Below are 24,942 nucleotides of genomic sequence, written 5' to 3' on the forward strand. Positions count from 1 at the left end.
GACGCTCTCTCCCACAAGCTAATCGGCTCATGGCAGCACTCAGTGGACTCTTTGCGCAAAGATGTCCAGGAACTGGGTAAACGCACGACACACGTGGAGACCAAAATGGAGAACTTCGCCTCAGCTCACAATGACTTGGCTTCCCATGTGGAGCAGCTAGAAAACAAGATAATGGCGACAGAAGTGAAACTTACCGATCTGGAGGACCGGGCCCGTAGAAACAACCTGCGCATGCGGGGGGTACCGGAGACCATCACTCCCGACAACCTACAGGCCTACGCTAGAGGCCTATTCAAGGCCTACGCCCCAGACATCCCAACAGACATGCTGCTGATAGACAGGATCCATCGACTACAAAAACCGAAGTTTCTGCCCGGGACGACACCGCGGGATATCTTACTCAGAGTCCATTATTTCCACGTAAAAGAGATTATCCTATGAGCTGGCCGCAACAGAGCAACACCGCCAGCGGACTACCCTGGTGTGAAAATCTTTGCTGATATCTCCCAGTCCAAAGATAAACCTGAACTGGTCAAGTGAGAAAGGGCGCCCCCTAGTGCATAACTATATACATATGTACAATGAAGTTATAAAACATAACCTTTAATAGTGCTGTGGTAAAAAACTCCAATAGGGAGTAAGAACAGGAAAACAAAAGTAAACTTAAAATGGGGGGGGAAACAAACGTCCAGATGGGGATAAATAACCTAAAGGTGTCACCTAAAGGATATATAAAGGATTTATATATATATATTTACAAACAAATATTCAACCAGGTTCCAAATGATTCCCCGGATAAGGGGCAACAATGAAGCTTTAGACACCCCTGTACACTGTAGCCGCTGACCGTAGACCGCAACGGGCAGACCCGCTGCCACCACTGAGAACATGAAAGTTCTAACCCCCGAGGTACCCACGTCAGGTACCCTGCCTCAAATTCTGAGGCTGTGTATATATGTTTCTTTTACGTTTACCCCAGTTAACCCCGACCCCACCACCTCCCCACTGAACCCATGCAGGGACAACAGGCTACAGCTAGCACAACCACGCAAACTGCCACAAGACGCCACTGACATCCCAGGCTCAGTAAAGCCGCGAAACACAAAGAGAAGACATACATGGGACCCTCGTAGACAACCACAAAAAAAAAAAAAAATGAAAATGACAACCTCACATCAAAAGTTGCACACACAGGTAAACTTACTAAGGAGGCAGACGATACAGGAACTCACCACAATAGACATGGAAGGCAACACAAACGAATTTGCGAATATTCCCACATACCCCACCTGATCTGAAATTACAAACACACAATGTGAGGGGCCTCAACACCCCACACAAACGGCGACTACTTATGGAAACGATGAAAAAGGAACAGATCGACATAATGTGCATCCAAGAAACGCACTTTAAACACGCTAGGGTTACAAGATTCAGTCTACAAGACTTCCCAACACAACACCATGCTACACACTCATCTAAGTCCAGAGGAGTCTCGTTCCTCTTCCATAAATCCCTCACCTTTGACCTCTTGCAAATGATCAGAGACCCATATGGCAGGTACCTCATTCTTCATTGCACCATAAATACAGCCAAATATACCCTAGTAGGCATTTACAGCCCCAACATAAACCAAAGGAACTTCCTACTTAAAGTCCTGAATAAAGTACCACCCTCTCAACGGGCTTTGAATATAATATGTGGGGACCTGAACCATGTTATGCACCCATTTGAGGACACATTCCTTGCACCAAATACACCAAGATCCCACTCCCTAAAAAAACAATGCAAAACATTAACAAAATTAGTGTTAGAACATAACCTTTATGACGTCTGGAGAACACAGCACCCCAGGGACAAAGGATACACATTCTACTCGCAAGTGCATAAGTCATATTCAAGGATAGATATGATTCTAGTGACAGACCCGATTCTCCCCAAAATAACTGACAGCCGACTAGGCGATATAGTATGGTCAGACCATGCGCCTCTTACGATAACATTGCAGACTACCCTCGACCATAGAGGCAGAGCCCCTTGGCGGCTGAATGACACACTATTGCAGAGTGTGGATTTTCGACAACAGACAGAGGCGATTCTCAGTGACTACTTCAAAGATAACACACTCCCAGAGCTCAAACTCACCACTACTTGGCAAGCACATAAGGCAGTAATTAGGGGAGTCTTTATCAGCAGGGCTTCGTATCTCAAAAAACTGAGGGACAAACAATACCTACAACTCCTGAAAGACCTGCAACACAACCAACAGATGCATCACATAAACCCCACTCTAGACAATACACGCAAAATAGATAGACTTACTAAGTCACTTAATGAGCTTCACATCGAAGACACTGCACAAACACTCCAGAGGCTTAAAATCAGGAACTACACACAAGGGAACAAAGCCGGGAAGGCCCTAGCATCCTTATTGATACAGAGACAAGCGCAATCAAAAATTCCATACATCCACAAAAGAGAAGGAGGGAAAGCATATAACCCACATGACATCCTAGACGAAATGGCACACTTTTACACGGCACTCTACAATTTACAATCTGATAAACAGACCCACCAACCGACTACCATTGAAATCCAGCGGTGTCTAAATAAGTTAAACCTCCCAAGTTTATCCCAAGATCAGAGAGAAACTCACAGGTTCCATGCCACCAGACATGCTGTTGGCGCATATAGCAACGCTGCCAAAACCGGGGAAGCCACCCAATAAACCGCAAAACCTAAGACCTATATCGCTACTTAACATAGACACCAAAATACTAGCCAAAATCTATGCCACAAGGTTGTCGGCCTTGCTACCCATAGTGGTCAACAAGGACCAAGTGGGCTTTGTTAAAGGAAGGCAGGGGACGGATGGGACACGAAAGCTTTATAATCTCATGTACACCAAAACTCACCAGTGTGGGCCCAGGGCATACCTGTCGCTCGATGCTGAAAAGCGTTTGACAGGTTGCACTGGGTCTATCTCAAAGAAGTGCTACGTAAATTAGACTTTCCCAACCATTTCCTCCGATTAATCCAAGCACTGTACTCACAACCCATGGCCCGAGTAACGAATGGGGACTTTGCATCACAGCCGTTTAGCATAACCAATGGAACAAGGCAAGGGTGCCCATTATCCCCTTTATTATATATCTTAGCGTTAGAACCCCTACTACAAGCGATCAGGGAAAACATCCACATCAAAGGAATTACCATAGGGAACACAGAACACAAACTTATAGCATTTGCGGATGATGTCATGTTGACACTCTCCAACCCACGCAAATCTATCCCAGCTTTTAAGACAACGTTAAAAGAATTCAGTGCATGTTCCTACTACAAGCTAAATGAAACAAAAACCCAAGCCATGGGGTTCAATGTACCCGCAGCGGCTGCCGAGCAGCTGCGGGACACAAACGCTTTTGAGTGGAGGCAGGATCATCTGACCTTCCTCGGCATCAAACTCACAAAATTGGTACACAAATTATTTGCTAGTAACCACACCCCCCTTCACCATGTGATTAAACAACAGCTCCTGCAATGGAAAAACAAATACATTTCATGGTCAGGCAGAATAGCGGCAGTGAAAATGATGCTCCTTCCAAAACTCCAATACCTGTTTCGGACCCTACCCATACGCTTGCCGACAATATACCTTAAAGACACGCAACGAACACTCAATACCTTTGTCTGGGCAGCAAGAAGACCTAGAGTAGCAGCACACATCATGTACCTACCCCAAAAGTCGGGGGGGAATGGGGATGCCAAACATAGAAAGTTACTATAAGGCCGCACTGCTCAGTCCCCTAATAACGGCCCTCCACCTTCCGACAAATACACCATCATGGGTACAAATTGAAGCCTCCCACACAGAAGATATTGAAATTACCACACTGGCAGGTGTAGGTAAACAACACAGGAAGGCTTACCCACATATAAGTAATACCACCTCTTTAACCCTGAAAGAATGGGACAGGTACAACAAACTACTAAATCCAGAAGGACATATCCTCCCAATAATGACACTTCGTACCTTCGAACTGATAATACCCTACATCAATATCAGTACGTAGGCAGATAGGGGATTAACACATATACACCAGCTTTTGGATGATGGGAAATTAATCCCCTTCCACGAACTACAAAACAAGTATACACTCCCGACCTCAGCAGAGTTTGCTCATAGACAGATCAGCTCATGGATCCTACACAAAAAAGGAACGACACACACACTGACAAGAACAGGTCATAACAAACGACTAGAACAGATATGCAAACATACCAAGAAAGCAAAAGGCACAATGGCCAAAATATACGACAGTTACAGCAGACACACAGAGGTACATGATATGAGGTTCATACAGAAATGGGAACAGGACATAGGTAAACACATACCGGAAAAAGAATGGCTCCGCAGTTTTACAGCTAATAAACAGATCACACTCTGCACATCCCAAACGGAAATGGCAAGGAAATTACTTTACAGATGGCATATAGTACCCACACGGGCTAGAAGCATAGACCGTACACAGCCAGGAACTTGCTGGCAATGTGGACACATAAAAGGCGATGTACTACATATCTGGTGGACCTGCCCACATATAACACCACTGTGGGAGAAGGTACGGCGACTTATGCAAAACATAGACAATATAGATTTACCGCTAGCTCCAGAAGTGTTCTTACTCCAGCACTTCCCCAAAACTCTAGCCAAACATCACAAATACTTGGCATACCATATCACTATGACGGTTCTTACAGCCATAGCCAGATCATGGCTTAATAAAGATCCACCGCCTTTAAAAGCGTGTATAGGACAACTTGAAACAACGAAATTATATGAAAGCAAAGGTAGAGCGTATAGGACACCACAAATGTTTTGGGTGCAAGCTTGGAGGCTGTGGGACAACTACAGAAACACACAGCCCAGGGACGAATGAACAGGCCAAGAAACAGAAGGGCATAAATAGAAGTCCGCACGAAACAGATGTGACTCTGCTACCCTTACCTCCCCCACCCCCGCATCACTCTTCCATCCCCACTTAGACCCTATCGCCCAAAACCCTGTTAGAAACCCCACACGTTGTTACTAATATCACTGTCAGACAAAAGACAAAAGTACAGGGCAACACAGATTATCATGACATATAAGACAACAGAATGACTCAAATAGGGGGCCCACAATGCTCCATGAAAATTGCAAGGTGTTGTTCGCATATCCACCTATCTTTGAATAACCCCACCAATGTTGTAATGTTGTAATATTGTAATACTGTGAAATTGTATATGTAAACCAAGAAACATGACAAAGTTAACTTGATGTAATATGAAGCACATGATAATATGTCTGTACTTTATAAAATGTAAATACAAAAATAAAAAAAGATAAGAAGAAAAGCAGTAAAACTGCAAGTCACCCACTATCCAATTGCATATTTCTCCAGACCCCTACAGACTTTATGTGTCCTATTTTTTATTTTACCAAAAGTGCAGATTTTAAAATATATTGAAACCTTGTTATACCTCCTGGCTGTCAATCAGAAATACAGTCCTGTTACTTCATGGTTGCTTAGTTCAGTAACTCAGAAATTTGTAGTGACAAGCTTTTGTGAGTTCCTCCCTTTACTTTATCAAGTTTAAAGTATTTTTGACCACAGTAATACAAGCACACTAAAATAGCTGTAATGCAGAGGTGAAAATAGCACAAAAAAACCTGTCCTGCGATAAGAGGATTCGGAAAGAAAACACAAGTTAAATAAAGAAATTACAAGTTTATTTCTAACTTAAAGAATGTCATCAAGCCATCTTTTTGCCTTATCTTTCTATTTCTTTCCTTTTTCTTCTGGTCTTTTTTTTCCCCTTTAATCTCCTGTGCGGGTTCTCTACCGATCGTTAGAAAATTCTTGAGGAATGGGTACATATAACGTTTTACTGATTAGTTATTTTGACAGTGGGGCAAGGAGTTGTGGGCCTCTCTATATTATGGCAGTGGCATGGCCCCTCACCTTTGTGGCCATCTTCAAGCATATGCACATGGATCTATTTTCTGAATATGTTGTATCAATGTTCATTTGAGACCTTTTAATAATTCTACCTATTGTCTACACAAGCTGTATCTTTCAAAATGTCTTATTATGCTTACAATATTTATTATTGACATTCTTATTTGTCTTATAAATCCATTGTCACTGTCTGTCATTGTACCTACTTTTTCAAGCATAAAGACTGAAAATACAAAAAAAAATATTAATGTCATCAAGCATTTAGCAAACATCATCTGTAACTGGACACAGCCTATGCATTTCATCGCTGGATGTGCATCTTTCTCAGGGGCTCCAGAAATCCTCTTTATTTAAAGGACATTATTTAAAGCACTTAATTAAAGCAGTAAAATAGCTGAATAAAATAAAGTATATTGATTATTAAGTGCGGTCTTCACACCAGCACAGCAACTGCTGCTCCCATCCTGAGACAGATATTCAAATTATGGCATGCTTGAAGTCATCTACTCTTAACAGAAGAGTTGTCAAACCATAGTAAAGGGGACCTTTAATATAAATGTAATACACTAGCTGACGTAGGCATAATGTCAGCCACCATCATGCATACACATGACCATCTGTATCATGGATCCATTATTACCATAGAACAGGAAATTCAAACGGAAACAAGCCTGACACAGTTTATTTAAATGGACATATGTGTAGAAGAGAATGTAAGTGTATATATAATGATGAAAGAAGCATCTTCAGTGTGTTTTTTCTCCTTGATAGCAACGGTTTAACTTCCCCAGATAATAGTTTTAACATCTGGAACCAGCTTGGTGTAGTCATCAATGATCTGTCAAAAGGAGACGTCACGTTGGCCATCTGGGTTAGAAGATTAGTTCTATCAACTATTAGAGCATTTCTATACATCCTTAAGAAGTTATTATGAACCCATGCCTTGCTATGTTGATGAGGCATGGAGATACAAATAAAATAATTTGAGCTAATGTCAATTACTGGGGGCAAATAATATAAATGTTTGAAAGAAGCTAGAGATGTTAAAACGATTAGCTACTGCGGAACATGCGGCCTGACTTCAAGCAAAATTAGATATTTCTGGCGCATTGTGAAAAAAGAGCAGAAATAATGTTTCCACCAAATGTTTTAGTAAAAATGGATTTGGGAATATGGCAAATAAAGGAGTCTATGACAATAAAAATAAATATTTGTTCTCACATAAAAAAAGGTGCCTGCCATCAGCCATCAAAAATTAGCGCTAACTGAGTGAGAGCCATTCTCCACTTGGCTTTATAGCATCTATTTAGCTTCTAACTACTCTTGCATTTTCTAATTTGCAGTATGGACATTTGCTTTTATCACACAGATGTTCAGACAGATGGTCAACCTCACAAATATCTAAAGGGAAAATGAAATGCTTCATTGAGCCCTCTTACTCGAGATCAGTAGTTGGATATCAGCATATCTACAAAGTGACAAGCACCTTGATGATACTTCACATGCTTGACGCTAAAAAGGCAAGTCTGCGAAGTAACTTGTCTTTTTTTTTCGGATTCCTCTTTATTTTTATTTCAGCTACAAAGAGCATGTTTTTCCTATCTTTATTTTTAATTGGACAAACTAGGAATGCCCCTTCTCCCCTCTTTTGTTTGCTTTATATACAGAGTAATTGGCTGTGGTGATCCAAACAGCTATAGCCATTGATACATTGTCTCAGGATGTAAACTCAACAGGCTGAAATGTGAGGGGAATTATTTTTGTTAGACCAGCCTCAGTGTTTAACTCTTTGGACTCGAGTTTCGGTTTCAGACCCAAAACTGATAGCATGCAGACTTACTATTCGCCACTGTATAAATCTTTTGTCCTTTCATAAAAAGTGTATTCCATGTAATCTATCATCTATCTAATCTTCTGGGGAGGATATTTTCACTGTAGATGTTGATGCAACCAATGATTTTTTTACCATTTAGGTCTGTGCCCATTCCTCTGGGTTCCAGCGACCTGCAGAGCTTTATGATGCGGGTCCTATTCTTTAAATTAAGAATTTAAAATGTATATATATTTTAAGCCTATTTTACGTTATGTTTATAAAATGTTTTATTTCATTATTTTAGTACTCTATTCTCTCCGTACTAAAAATTAACAATAAAAAAACATTTTAAAAACTGTCCGTATTCACCTTACTACCTACTGTTTGTTGATGTAAATGTATCTATCTATGAATGTATATAGCAAGTTCTGTATGTATCTCAATAAGCTTGTCTTATCTCACATTGTGAAATGTTGACGCTTGCATTACTACTTGCCAGTAGGATTGCAGAATCACTCAACTCAGACTTGCAAAAACAAATGGAAAAAGGAAATAAATAAATTCAATGGTCTTGAGACAGATACACAACTCAGTTGTGTTATTATGATTTGAAAGAGCAAATCTAAAATATGTTATTCAAGGAAGGTGTTACTGCTTTTACAGAATCCAGAAATTTCATCCAACTATCATGTTTAGTAACAGATCAAACATGCTGACAGTAATTGAATAAGTTTGAGAGAATACAAATGCCATGGAGAAAATGGATTTTAAAAAAGATTTTGCTTACATGTGTAAAACAAAGAATTCTTGATTTAAAAAAATTAAAGGTTTATCATTTGCTTTCTGATAGTCAGCAAAGAAAAGAAAAAGGACTAAATTCTACTGGAAGAGATAAGAGTAAAACTTCTTAGAGAACATTAGTTCTTCCATTGACATCTAGGGGAAACATGCTATACATTTAACAGAGATGTGTTTAAATCAAATATAGCCCAACATAAGGACTAAATAGATAAAATCATTTATTTTTTCTGACTCTTCAACCAAAGAACTCATATTATCTTAAGCTCCAGTCCTATCTTTTTCTGCATTAGATATTACTCTGTCTGTTACCAAGGTCTCCACCCTGGAACTTTGGAGCCACAGTGTTCCGTCCTCACCTCCTGCCCTCTGCCTAAAGTTTCTTAACACTGCATACTTACCAAAAATACCTAGACAATAACTTTGACAATCTATTCAATATTAGTAACCAGCTTTAATCTGAGCTCTCAAAGATGTCCTATTGTGTATATTGAAATTATTGTGTTACTTATTATGATTTATGGTAACATTTTCCCAGATGCTGTATGTTTTATATGGAAAAGACTGTGACATTTGGCCTTAATGAAGTATTCTGCAAAGGAATATGTATCAGAAAATGACTTTTCCAGTTGTAGAAAACTAGAAACCAGACCAAGGATCTATTCATATATGGAAACTGTCCACTAATGAAGTACCTACCTACATAGTACATATTATATAAAACAAGGTAATTACTTTGTTAACATTGTGTGATGGAGCTCCTGTACTAGGAGTACCTCCGCCCAGTCTGCTTCCTAGCCGCTTGCAGGGACCCTGGAACGCTTCAGCCTCAGTTACTGAAGTTTGACTGGGGTCCCTCTGGAGCTTTTCCACCTGCTAGGCTGCAGCTCTCCTTCCAGGCTGGTATCGTCCCCTCTGCCTCATACACTTCAACCCTGCTTCCAGGCAGGGATCGTTCCTTCTACCTATTCCTCTGACAGATGAAGTTTGACTTTACAACATGGAGCACTGGTACAGGAAGTTGAATTTTGGATCCTGTAACGGTGATATACCCCAAAACGCAGGATTCAGCTTAACAAATGACAGCACAGAGACGAGATATGTCTACCGGACCTTAGAATGGCCGCACTCGACGTAAAGGAGAGAGATACAGAGTCAGGAACGATACAAGGTCAAGGTCACAAAGAGACAGCATAAACTAGGACTAGCCGAGGTCTGGTACACAAAAATCAGCAAGCCGGCAAACAGAGCAGATAAGGATAAAGAGATAACGGAGTCAGAAACAAAGCCAAGGCCAAGTACGAAGAAACACAACTGAACACAACAAGCGCTAAAGGGAACTGTAACAGAAACCACGATAGGGCAAGGTACTAAGGGAAAAAGGTGAGTATATATACCTTAGCAATTAATTTGATTGGCCCCTGTCATATCCACGCCCCCAAAAGGTGAGTGTATGTGGAATGTGGCATGACAGGGGCCAATGGGAGACCGTCTCCAATTTAGGATCTCCACTGTTCCTTTAAGAGCACGCCCGAGGCCCGCGGCGCGCTCTTAGAGTCAGATGGGACACGTGACCGCTTCTCACGGTCACTGCCCGCCTTTCTGTTACGCGCGTGGCTCGTGAAGCAGCAGGACCGCGCGCGGCTCGAACAGAGGACCCCGGCTGGCCCCTGGAAAGGGTAAGTACCGCTACAGTACCCCCCTGAGGACACGCCCTCTGGGCGGAGAGGACCAGGCCTGGCAGGAAAACGAGATTGGAAAGAACGTACAAGGCGAGGAGCGTGAACAGCGTCAGCGGAAATCCAACTGCGCTCCTCAGGCCCATAGCCCTTCCAATGCACCAGGTACTGAAGTCGATCCCTAAGGAAATGAGAGTCAAGAACAGCAGCAACTTCAAATTCCTCATGACCCTCCACAGAGACAGGAGGGGGAGGAGGAGTATGCCGGGTATAGCGGTTGCGTACGTAAGGCTTCAACAATGAGGTGTGAAAGACATTAGGAATATGCAGGTTCTTAGGAAGACCCAAGGCATACGAAACAGGATTAACCTTATGCAAAATACGATAAGGACCAATAAAGCGGGGAGCCAACTTCATAGAAGGCACCCGGAGGCAAATATTTTGCGTGGAAAGTAAAACCCTGTCCCCCATTTCAGGGGATCCTGGAATGTCTCAGGATTAATGGATACTGTTCGAGACTTCCTCTGGGGCTCATGGGCACCAAGGACCACACAATCCTATCTTTCCACTTGGTGGATCTGGGATAGATTCGCCAAGTGGATCACTGTCATGATCTTGTGCAGGTCAGGGATGAAAGTGAAATTGGGGTTATTTGCTATCTTAGACATTCTTGTAAGAACAGGATATCCTATTATTGTAGTTATAGGGATGAAAGAAAGTGAACAGAACAGAATGTCTGAATTTACAGGGAATTAAGTAGCCTAAGAAATAAAGGATTTAGACAACAAGCCCAAAGTGGAAATAAGGTAAACCTATAAAAGAAGTTATAGGAAGGATAATTGAAGATAAACCTATAGAGATTATAGGTACATTATAGTGGGATAATAGGATACAGGATTTAGGCAATATACCCCAGAACTGGATATAAAGAAATAACTAAACAGAACTAGACAGAAATATAATGAATACTTAAATAGGGTTGTAGTTGTTCAGCCTCTTTGGATGAGAGGTTATATAGTAGTAGCAGGTCCTTTTTGATAGATGCAAATATAGTTTGAAATATCAGTAAATCCGTTGTAGGAGTATCATAGATAGCCACAAAGTAAATTAAAGTCTAGTATGGATTTAAGCAAGTTGGATGTCCAGTAGGGTGTTCAGGTTGGTATTCTACAGGTTTGTAGATAAGGCAGGAATAAAGAGTTGTACAGGTAAGTTTGGAACAGGTTGGTGAGAATAGCAGGTTATGAAGCCAATATTGAAAATCCACACGTTAACTCAGGAGCCAGGATATTAAGTATTTTCAGGCAACCACCAACTTCAATGTCAAAGCCAAGTAGTGAGTTGGGCGTTACCTTTTTTAGGAACCCAATTTAGTCCAGGCAGGTGAGCATGATAAGGTGAGAGTTCAAACTAGAGGCAAGTAGGCCACTAGTGGTAAATTATAATCCGTCAGGAACTTTGTTTTTAAAGAAACAGTATCAACGAAAAGAAAAGTCTTGCTTGTCAGGATAGGAACCTGACAATCACTGAAGCTAGAATAATCCCTAATTATGCATAAACTTACAAAGGTCAATTGTGGATTTTGAAATCTTTTCAATCCTTAATAATTGATATATAATTGTTAATTACATATTTATTACTTGCATTTATACAGCACCAACATAATCAGCATCACTGTACAATTAGGATAGGACATTCAATCTACACAGACTAGTACAAAAGGTAAAAAGATCCCTGCCTGTGAGCTGAGATCTAGCCATTGAAGTTATTTTATACAAAGTGGTTAGTTCTTAGTACTTAAATTGTATTAAAAGAAAAGACTGGTTTTGGTTGAGGTAACCTCTCTTTGAGTGTTCCACTCCTACACTTCAAAAAATAAATAAATGAAAGGGTTAAACATACCTAGGTTCTCCCTCAGCCCCGATGTCACTAAGGAAGGGTCACGGAGGGGAGGGTGAACAGAAGAGGAGCTGTGATTTCCTTAGCTGTCTGGTGCCAGCCTGTTGGCGCCAGATGCCAATTTTGCACAGACTTAACACTAGCTAGCCCATAACTTTTGTTTCAGTGTTGCTAGGCATCCCTCTATCATGCTTCCAGAGGTGAACTTCCATCAGCAGTAGGGTTAATTTGTGCAGCATTTCAAACTGAAACTTTGCTGCACAGGATCCAGGTACCATGGCCACTTCAAATCAATGAAGTGGTCATGGTGGTTGGAGTAACCCTTTGATAAGAATTATATATTTTTTCTACTTAAAAACATTAACATTTATTTCACAGACATATTTATTCTTGTGGAATTGGTAATTATACTATAAAGTTAAACAATTTAATATATCATATGAACAGCATTTTCTAGCATGTATTGATTTCTAGTCAGAATTTTTGCCACGCAAGATAATTCCATTGTGTTCAATTGCACCCTTATTAATTATTTTTATTACAATTAAATAAATCGACTCAACACAAATTCAAGTTACAGCTACTGAATGTTTCACATAATGCATCCAATTATACAGTGAATAGCAAAAATAAAATGGTTTAAGCATATTATATTATACTAAAAAATATATTTTTAATAAGAAATTGTGCTAAGGAATAAAATAGGTTTAGGGAAATAATATTTAGATACAAAAGCCTATACTTTAAGTGGAAAAAAAAATAATACAACATGAAAGCACAATGTATACCTCTCAGTATGTGGTTCCCAACTGAATTAAAATAGTTTGATACATAATGAAGCACTGCAGCTTAAAAAATACCAGATAATTATCACAACAGAAATACAGATCTATTGACATCAGGCATTGGTGACATTTCAACAATTTTTTTTTTTTTCATAAGCTCCTGGTTTAATTACAGAGTTGAAGCTCAACACGGTGGAGAAAGGGTGGAAGATTTCACAATCCACCTCACGATGTATCAATAAAAAGGATTATGAGTCTTGGTATAAGTGTTCAGAGTTTATCCAGTCACCATACATGGACAAAGACCAGCTGGTTAGAATGGTTGTCAGGTCTTCGGACTGAAGGAACATATACATAGTCTCTTTTTTATTGATTTAACCCCATTAAGGACCAAACTTCAGGAATAAAAGGGAATCATGACATGTCACACATGTCATGTGTCCTTAAGGGGTTAAAGTGGACTGTTACCTGTAAACTACACACCATAAGCACATGTAAAATACTCAATATATCGGGGGCGGGGCCTGACCACTAAGCAGAGAGGTCGCAGAAAAGAGGTGCTCCAGCACCTATGGGCCAATCTCCGGTGCTACGAGCCCACACCGTACCTCAATCACCTCAAACATACACTTAACGGAACAGAGACACCAAGAGCTGCCTGGGGATACCAGACATGTTGCACAATAACCGGGATCCACCGAAATGCTCCTCGAGGCCTACCAGCATAATCGGCGCGGGGGAGACGGCCGCTCCCCTGTCACCTACAATGACTTTAATCCTGACACAAGGCCCTCGTTCCCCCCCCCCTATGGACCGGTGGGGGTCATCCCGGTCCCAGGTGGGCCCCCCTGGAGGATGGGGCGGCAGACCCAACAGAGGCAAGCCTACTCCAATATGGCGGAGAACACTGGCGGGCTACACGAGACCACACAGGAGACAGACATCCTGGTGCGGCTAGAGGCCACGTTTGCAGTGTTCTGGGAGAAACTATATGACCGACTGAGCATTACACACGCCTCGGCCGCTACATCGCCTATCACACCACCTTAACGCTCCTGTCCGACCGGCTCGCCCACCCAGATTAAGCGCGCCAAAAAATGGTGCCTAAAACGACATCCTCACCCGCCAACAGGGACACCCAAGCGGAGACGACCACCAGCGGCTACTATAGAAAACAGAAAGTATAGGCACTCACTATATGGTGAAACAGGCTGCGGTATACAATACAAGGACTCCCAAAACCTTGTGTGGTGGAATAGACAAGATAAAAAATAGCGTATACTGCGCCTTAAAATTTATACATACATAAACCTTCGATGCAAAGTAATAGACCTCAGGGAAACAAAGGAAAAAAACTAATAATAGTGCAATACAATATGATACAGTAGTAATACAATAAATAGTATAGGAAAACCACTCACATACGCTAGAGCTTAATAGAGCTCTGCTGTATAACGCGTGGACGGTACAATCCCCGTCTAAGGATGTGTGGTGGTCAGAATGATGGTTGGAATGTTGATAGTCCTCCAAATCTCGGTAGAAAAAACAGAGAGGGGACTCCAATGGTGTAGTAAATACTGATATATGTAGTAAATGAGTAGAAAGGAATGTACTTACATTTCCCAGAGCAGGACCTGCTCTAGTTAAAACAGCATAGGTGGTATAATCCCCACCTCGGGATATAGGTGGTATCAGGAATCAAGCCGAAAAAGGGAAATATTAACAAACAAGATTTACAATCTCAATAAATGCCCCACTTGACGCGTTTCGCCCGTTCAGAGGGCTTTTTCAAAAGTGTGGGGGACGTCCTCTTCATGTTCCTTCTTTATAGGGCAGGCTTGATCTGAAAATTCTTCCGGGTTTACTTCGTTTCCGGTTTACCGGGTCGCACCGGAAATGACGCGATTGATCAGCGTCTGTGAATCAACTTGTGTGCCACTGTGGAACGCACGCGTCACACTAGGAAGTGACGCGGCGCAATCAGATTGTCAGTGGCCGCAATGTATCGTGGGATATCTATATGGAACGCACATCACACTAAAAAATGGCATGCGTGCGTTCCAAAAAACTATCATATATTCTCTTCTATATATGAGATATACTAATGTATATAAATGTATAAATGAGATACTTATAAGACTATAAAATAGGGAACTTGGTCCAATGTGTTGTAATGACAAAGCATGGATAGAGAATATAAGAGTAAAAGATTAATTGTTGATAATAAAATGATTAATATATTATATATAAATGTTAGAATAGTAAGAAAATTGGATATTATATATAATAGACATTCAATAATAAAAGGCAAAAATAAAATATATATAATGGGATAAATATTAAAAATGGATAATATAAACATTTAAATATATATATCAGTGGTAAATGGATTTTGAAATATACAAAGTGCATTCGTTTTAACAGTGCTCTGAGACCAATAAGTACATAATGGTGGAGACTAGTGAAAGAGAACGGAGGAGAGGAAAAACAATAAAATGTGATAAAAATATGTACATCTACTAAAAAAATGCTCCCGGTACAAAAATAGGATGGAAAATATTGGTATTGATTAAGTAATATTTGGAAGCATTAAAAAATTATTTTTTATAAAAAATGTAATAAATCAAATTCCGCATTAAGACCTTTTGGGTGTAAAGTTTCTAAGTAGTACACCCATTTCATCTCTATCTTTCCGATCTGTTTTACAATGTCTCCTCCTCTCCAATGTTTTTTTACAGTGGCAATACCCGTGAAAGTGAGTTGTTTAGGATTTTTTTCATGTATACAGAAATGTGAGGAAACAGAGTGATTCGCATAGCCTTTTTCTATGTTTCTACAATGTTCGGCTATTCTCACTTTCAGTGGTCTTATAGTTCTCCCAATGTATTGGAGCCCACATGGACACTCCAATAAATAAATAACATTTTTACTATTACATGTGATAATTTCTTTGATATCGTAAGATTTACCTGTATTATTTGATTTAAAACCAGTAGTTACTTTAGGCATTGGTTTCGTCTTTTTACATGCCATACAACAATTGCATTTATAAAAACCTTTTTTATTTGTTAAAAAAATATCCAATTTATTGGGAATGACCTTTGTGTAATTTTTTTATTTTTTGTAACATGCATCTTCAAATTAGGTGCTCCTCTAAAAATTATTTTTGGTTTGTCAGGTATGAGCTTCCCTAATATATAATTGAAAATTTGTATTTTGTTTAATTTCGATGGGTCTCCTTGGAGGTCTAGTGTCCTCATAATTTACTCGTGCTTGGTTGTGTCTTTCTGTAAATTTTCTTGGTGATCTGTGATTGTATTGTGTTCTAGTTTGGGGATAATTAGGTTTGTAAAATTCTAGACCTCCAAGGAGACCCATCGAAATTAAACAAAATAAAAATTTTCAACATCTAAATGAAAAAAAGGAAGAACACAGTAAATATCGCTATCATAAACAAAATGTGGATGAATCACCTTTGATAGTAAGACCAAAGACACATAGGTTTTCATACATACCAGACTCTCCCAAATTCAAACCCAAATATAGAAAAAACTCATGGGAAAGGGTTAACACTAAAACATATCGGAGACATGAGGAGGCGAGGCCCAATTCACCAATAGATGATGCAAATACAAATAGGTATCATGCTTTGTCTTTTTGCGAACCATTTGACGAGACCTCTTTTTTAGAAATTGCCACAAACAGAGAGAAACATACCAATCGCCTAAACATCACGCCTATAAAAAGTTGCAAACGAGACCTAGAGGAAGAAGATCAGGTAGACGAGAACAAAAAAGGAAGAATAGAGAGATTTTAAGTAATGACCCGACAGAAATTCCAACGAACATCTTCAACCTATCTAACCGACCTTTGAATAACACTCAATGTACTTAAAAAGGGCCTTAAGTTTGCTCCTACTAGACATTATGACTCTTTTTTAACATATATTGACATTAATACATTTGTGAGGAACGCTACATTAAAACGGTTCTATCTAAGTAAGAAAGAATTAATCAATACCTTAGGTACTAACAAAACAAATGAGAATATCACTAACTACCAAAGGAGTTCGTTAAAGAACAGATCAACCTTTTATCCGGCACATTTCAAGTCCAGTGCTCTGGATATCTTCGAAAAAAAAGTTTGTAGAGAATTCAAAATTTTGAATGACAAGGCAGGTGATAAACCCAATATCAGCAAAAGAGAGAGACAAGTACTGAAAGATCTATACAATGATCCATCTATAGTTATCAAGCCTGCCGATAAAGGCGGGGCCCTAGTCATTTTATCGACCGAAAAATACGAGGAAGAGGCATACAACCAACTTAATGACATCGCCACGTACACTAAATTAAAAGGTAACCCCATTTCTGAGATTAAAACCAAATTAAAAGTATTTTAGATAAAGGAAAAGATATGGGCATACTAGAAGAAAAAGAATACAAGTATATCTATATACCACATCCTAAAATACCAGTGATATACATTTTACCGAAAATCCACAAAGATATAAATAACCCTCCTGGACGCCCCCTATTGTGTCGAGTATAGGATCACCACTTTCCAATCTTTCTGAGTATATCGACATTATGTTGCAGCCTTATGTTGTTAAGACCAAATCTTACTTAAAGGACACTATTGACCTCCTCAAAAAAATTTGAAGAAATAAAATGGGAAGATGACTTTATACTCATGACATGTGATGTCAAATCACTATATACCATTATCCAACACAATAAGGGCTGCCAGGCAGTTAGATCTATACTTGAAACTAACAATTTGATGCCCCAAGAACAGATAGACTTCGTTATAGAGGGGATATATCTAATTTTAAAGAATAATTTCTTCTGGTTCAAGGATAGTTTCTATATTCAAAACACAGGTACAGCTATGGGCACCAGGTTCGCACCCAGTTATGCCAACCTCTACATGGCCGATTGGGAGGATTGTGCGGTCTGGAGGGGGCATGACTTGGTGGGAAGCCTGGTGTCCTATGTTCGTTATATTGACGATCTCTTGTTTATATGGAAAGGCCCTATCTCCTCTTCACAAGATTTTATATCTTTTCTAAACAACAATAATGAAGGCATAGTTCTAACAGCAAATGCTAGTGCCACAATGGTAACTTACTTAGATTTAGACATATACATCAAAGATGGAAAAATACATACAAGACCACACTTCAAGGACGTGCATGTAAATAACTATATTAATACTTATAGTTGTCACAATAAAGCATGGTTGGAGAGCATACCAAAGAGCCAAATGTTACGATTAAGAAGAAACTGCTCCGAAAGCCCAATTTTCAAAAAACAGGCACAAGAGTTAAAAAAATAGATTTATTCAAAAAGGATATAAAACTGCAAATGTAGAAAATACTATCAAACAAACTTTAACGCTGAACAGAAAGGATCTAATAAAGAAAACTAAAATAGAACACAAACAAGACTTTACACTACCTATTGTGATAGATTTCAATAATAAAAATAAACAACTAAGAAGTATCTTTAATAAACATTGGCACCTTCTAAAAGAGGATGATATATTAGGGAAGCTCATACCTGACAAACCAAAAATAATTTTTAGAGGAGCACCTAATTTGAAGATGCATGTTACAAAAAATTACACAAAGGTCATTCCCAATAAATTGGATAATTTTTTAACAAATAAAAAAGGTTTTTATAAATGCAATTGTTGTATGGCATGTAAAAAGACGAAACCAATGCCTAAAGTAACTACTGGTTTTAAATCAAATAATACAGGTAAATCTTACGATATCAAAGACACATGTAATAGTAAAAATTGTATTTATTTATTGGAGTGTCCATGTGGGCTCCAATACATTGGGAGAACTATAAGACAACTGAAAGTGAGAATAGCCGAACATTGTAGAAACATAGAAAAAGGCTATGCGAGTCACTCTGTTTCATCACATTTCTGTATACATGAAAAAAATCCTAAACAACTCACTTTCATGGGTATTGCCACTGTAAAAAACCATTGGAGAGGAGGAGACATTGTAAAACAGATCGGAAAGATAGAGATGTCCACGTTCATTCATATCGAATGCATGCTGTCATCACAACACCATGTGAATGACAAAATTGTGGGAGGGAATAAAATGGTATGGTAGCGTAGAGATCAGCATCACAATTGACTCATGTAAGGGTATTGGTGGCACAAGTGATTGAGCAACCAAAGATCCATGATAGACTCAGGAGAACAGCACCCACCATTGGAAATACCATTAATAGTGCACAAACTAATGAAGGTGAGTACTGCAGCTAATGTTAGGCAAAATCCCCTCTAACTGCCAAAGTTAATTTGGATAAGAGCCTGTCTCAGCTGTTGAAGGACCATCCACTGCGTAAGATAGCAAGAGAGACCAAGGTTATAGTGTTATTGGTCTGTGGAAGACTTCTGCAAGACGTGATTTGGCCTGGGGGAATATGATTGGTTTCAAAGGATAGCATTATAGTTTAGGAATAACTGGGCAGCTCATGTTTGGTGCTCAAAGAGTTCCATATGTTAAGAGAGTTAAGGATGACTGGACCAAAGGTAAATTATAATTGGGCAAAACTCACTAGTCATTAGAGCGGTTTTAAGATCATCCAAAAAAAACAAACAAAAAAAAAAAAATACTGCCTGGCGTTTATTTAACAATCTTCTTTCTTATGAATGTAACTTATAGTATACGGTGTCATTTACTGTATCTGCTGCTGCACTGCACTCTTGTGTTTTACCACCAACGAATATACAAAAACTTATACACACACATGAAAAAGTATAGCACATGTATGTACTTGTAAATTAATCTCTATTCATTATACCGATCACAGTAAAGTGTGGTGTTGTTTTTTGTTTTTTTGTTTTTAAGTATTTTCCAGAGGTACTTGTAAGGGCCGAAAAAACAATAGAAATACAGCGTAATATTGCTATGTAAATCAGCTGACATACGAAATTGTGATGGATCTACTCCCGTATGTGGGAGTTTAGAACCAAATTTTTAAAAGTACTAATTTCTTCAGAATTCAGTGATCTAGGGAAAAAGTTACATTTATTTCTTAGATCTGTATGTATGAATTTGGAAAAGCTTTTATTGGAACGAATAGTTTTAGATTTTTGTGAAGAAAAAAAAAAGACTTCTTAAAACACAATATCCTTTCAAATTTATTTACGTCTACAAAGAGATAAAACTTGGCCACCCTATTTGTGGGTGCAAATTATAGACCTCTATTTAAAAACTTTCATATGCTTATCATTTAATTGATAATCATATTGAGTTGTAATAATAAATGATACGTTAATTATCACTGTGAGAGATTAAATATACCTCTAGGAATTATATTCTGCCTGGCCCCACCTCCCATTAATCCCTCTTCCTCTAAATTGCATTTGCGTTTGGCTGGGGAGATGGGGGGGGAGCAGATTTGCATGTCTGATTCTAAAAAAATGACTGGACTCTTCTTGATAGTCTACTAATTTTGAAATCAATTGTAAATAGGAATTGAATTGGGATTTCCCTTTTTGTTAAGGGATCGCTATTATCCAACCTGCTAAGTTTGGTGCCATATTTCTTTGCACATTTTTTACGTTTTTATCTTGTAATCAATAATACCAATCAATCAAATATTATTTTAAAATAGTTTGAGGTGTGGAATAGTGTATAAACATAAGAGCGAGGTGTCGTCCTTGGATGGACACAACACTTTTACGTCTGGAATAATATAAAACGCTCCCACTTAATGAGGATAGTGATAGTTCTTTTTATGTTTAAGATGGCTAGGGGATAATCTGCACTAGATAGTATTAGTAATTTTGCATGCCCCTAATCATTGGTTTGAGATGAACTACAGTGAGGTGAACCATGTAGCCCTACCTGATTAATAAAAAAGAAGTGCTACCCTCTGTAGATAGGTACAAAAATCATCAGTATGGGATCTTAACTCTATAAGCTCCCATATATGCGAGCAGGACCATCGCAATCTTGTATGTCAGTCAATTTATACAGCAATATTACACTGTATTTTTATTGTTTTTTCTTCCCTTAAATGTACCTTGAAAATATTTAAAGAAACACTCTGTAGTGATTTGTATGATGTATAATTTATAGAGATTCATTTACAAGTACATAAGTGTGCTCCACTTTATATCAGTCCACTTACGTTAACCTATTAGAGCGTCAGCGTGCTACACAACTATCTGCTCCAACTGTGTGCAATGTATTAATACACAAAAATACATGACATATCCAATCCCTCCCTCACACTCCAGAAAAAAAACTGCTCTATATAATTTTTTTAAAACAACTCCACTGTGTAAAATGGATTTGCATTGCTCCTTCTTTATAACATTGTAGTAACATTAAATGGAAGATGACTGTTTCTTTATATATGCTTATAGCTCGCCTGTGAGTCTAGGACCACTAAATATGACCCTAGCTGACAGAGGGCAATCTGTAGTACTGTCTGAGAGTCATATGAGTATGATTGCTTTCACTGCTCTTAGTAATTGTTGTAAACTAGTTTCATATTTTCCCCTTCTGGTTTAAGTGATCTGAGGAGAGCACCATTTAACATTGTTATGAAGAGTGGCACACGCATTTGTATTACGACAGACCTCTCATCAACCAATAAAAGGTAAATAATGGTGTTGATAATATTCATGGTGCATTTGTGCTTTCCAAGCCCACAAGTTCGGATGAAAGTATACTATTGAAATTATGATGTTTAAAAGAAAACATGAATCACCCCCCCCCCCCCCCTTAAAGGAGGGCGTTATATAAACATACATATATATATATATATATATATATATATATATTTTTTTTTTATGTCAAGGAGGGAATAATATAAACATTTTTGTTATGTCATATATATATATATATATATATATATATATAAAACACAACAATTTCTGGCACTCATCCCAAACAAAAATAATTTGAATAGCAACTACCAGGTGCTTATCTGTGCAACAATATAAACAGAACAAATTGAGAGCACTCAATGGATTTGGTGAATCAAAAAAGATATATATTAAATAACACGCATATAAATCAACGTTTCGACCGTCTAGCGGTCTTTATCAAGATGCTGTGGCATGTAAAATTATCAAATAAATACATTAACAAGTGTTGAACTTACCCAATCACCAAGTGCACCCTGTGTATCCAATCTGCTGTGTGAATAGAGCCGCAAACCGCGGACTGTTGTGTGAATTGCCGTAAAGTGACCTGAAGCAGACTCACCCAGTGTTGCCTAGAAACGGCAAAGCTGTTTTAAAAAAAGGATTCAGAGCAAATTTAAAACCAATACGGAGGAGTAATGAAAGAAAATGTATAATCATAAACGTCTTTGCACCTACATAGATGAAAGCTGTAAAACTCTGAAAAGCAAATTAAGCCGGAAAAATTTAAAAAAATGTAAAAAATCTGATGTGTATACATCTGTTAGGTATAGGCAGTAATATTGAGCGGACTCAAAATACTGAATAAATGATGAATGGAAAAGATGTATGAGAGATGTGTAAGCTGGAAAACAAAAAGAAAAACTACAAACAAGCTGGCTCTGCGTGATCTAGAAATGCCAGCGTGTGACAACGAGTGAAAGTGTATGATTCTGACAAGATCTCTAGCGCTGTTAACTGTGGTATGAGATCGTCAGCGCAAATGTAGTGAATGAGCTGTGGTCTGTAATGACTGCAGTGATGAACATGTAAAATCACACAGAAGGTGCTCGGGACGTGTGAAGGGAACGCTCGGCATACTGAAATGCCCTGTAATGTGAAAAAAAAAATTATAACAATACGTGCTGGGACAGACTAGAATGTGTGTATGAGTGTGAAGGATGAAATAAAAGCATGATAATGCCAAAACTCTAAAAATTGTGAAATGAAGAGATGAAAAATGTAGTGAACTAAATAGTGTAAAAAAAAGAAAGACTATAATACAAGTGACCAATGTGAATTGTGCATGAATCAAACAAGTGATGTAATGTACTAAAGAAAAAATATATACCGGTAGTTAGAATACACTACTAAGTAAAATAGTGAATCTAATAGAGTACGAAATTAGCCTCAATATTGAGAGTACTATAGCATAGATAAAAGAAAGAAGATCACAATACCAGGATGTTTAACCTCTAAATGTTATAAGTATTCTGATAGAGCATGCAGAGATAGAAAAAAAAAGCTGGTGCTATATCCCCAAACCACCACTTAAATATCCACAAAAAATTATTGGAATCACATTCTGTAAACCCCCAAAAAAGTGAATTTTTCAAAACTATACGGCTACTATAGAGACTCACAATACTTTGAGTAAGGGTCTCATGTGTCTAGATTGTCAGTCCCATAACGAGCATTGTCAGCGAATGTTCAAAAAACAACCAAAATAATTATATTCATTCAGTCCTTTCGGTTGAACTGTGTCCAGATATTTAATCCAGAAAGTCTCCCTTTGTAATAGTGACTTCGATCTGTCACCCCCTGATTAACGGTGGAATGTGGTCTATCGCAATAAATTTCAGAGTAGGTAGGTGATGTTGAAATTCAAGGAAGTGCTTTGCCACAGGTTTATCGGTCTTTCCATTCCGATATGCTGTCATTATTCCTGATCTGTGGCCGCGGATACGATCCCTCACTGTAAGGTCCGTCTTTCCTACATAATAATTGCCACAAGGGCATGAAATGAGGTATACCACATGATCACTCATACAAGTTAAACAATGTTTTATCTGAATTCTCTTGCCTGTATGAGGGTGTGCGAAGGAAGATCCTGTTAGCATGTGCCCACAAGTGACACAGCCTGAGCACTAACTAACGCTGACCAGTGCCCATAATCAAGTTCTGTCTAAAGGACTCACATTTGTCCCGACTTCCAAACCAGATGAATTTAAAATTGATATTGAATTGTTTAAAATGAACAGAACTTTAAACATGCAAGCTTTTCGTGATACAGCGATAATAAGACTCTCTCACAATTTAAATTAAAGAGTACATGGGAGCCTAAAAATATACACCATTCCATCAAAACTTTTTCCACTATCCTGAAAACAGACATGGAGACTATACTCTCAAAACAACAAAAGAAACTGGATAATCTAACCCAAGTGGAAAGGACTGCTCTCAAAGATCTGAGTAGGGATGATCAACTTGTGATTCGAGCGGCGGACAAAGGGGGAGCGATAGTCCTGCAGGACTATACGGACTACAGGGAAGAAATTCTAACACAACTGTCTGATACCAAGACATACAGAAAATTAACATTTGATCCCAGGGCCGGACTGGGATAAAAATTCGGCCCTGGCATTTTTTTATCACAGCGGCCCACTAAGAAGGGGCGGGGCAGAGAGGGTGTGTTTTGTCGTCACTAACGACAAACACGCCCCCTTCTCAAAGTGCATGCCAGGGCAGACCATGCACAGAGCTATGCTAAAGAGCTCTAGCATGAGAAAAAAGCCCTGTATTTGTTCTGCACAGTGCAAGCAAATTTAATAACATGCTTGCACTGTGTTTCCTTGCAACTTGTCTCTGGTGTCTCTATAAATGGATACCAGGAGACAAAAATGCCAGGAAAGAGTATTGTGCTGTGTTTGGAGCCTGCTTGTGGGATTGTGTGTGTGTGTAAAGAGTGAGCTGATTGTGGTGTGGTATTGTGTAATAAGGTTGGTTTTAGTCGTGTTGTGTTTGTGGTGTAATGTAATGCACATGTGGCTAGGGGATGTAGCAAGTGTGTGCATACAGGCTATAGTGTGTGTGTGTGTGTGTGTGTATATGTGATGTAGTGTTTGTAGAGAGTGTGTGTTTAGGGGTGTAGTATGTGTTTGCTTACAAGGAATCTAGTGTGTGTATAGGGTATCCAGAGTGTGTATGTCAGGAATGTAGTGTGTGTGTGCATATATATATATGATCCTCACCGGCCCCTCATTGAAAACAGCAGAGCCGGCGCTCGGATAGTGCTGGCC

General features: G+C 38.9%; 1 protein-coding gene across 1 annotated transcript in view; it reads right to left on the reverse strand.

Annotated features, from left to right (window-relative positions):
* LOC134614438 (pinopsin-like) overlaps positions 1-24,942 on the reverse strand; it is a 275,580-nt gene that overhangs the window by 109,723 nt on the left and 140,915 nt on the right. The gene's annotated exons all lie outside the window — the stretch shown is intronic.

This window comes from Pelobates fuscus, chromosome 1, assembly GCF_036172605.1.
Source record: "Pelobates fuscus isolate aPelFus1 chromosome 1, aPelFus1.pri, whole genome shotgun sequence".
Classification (NCBI taxonomy): domain Eukaryota; kingdom Metazoa; phylum Chordata; class Amphibia; order Anura; family Pelobatidae; genus Pelobates; species Pelobates fuscus.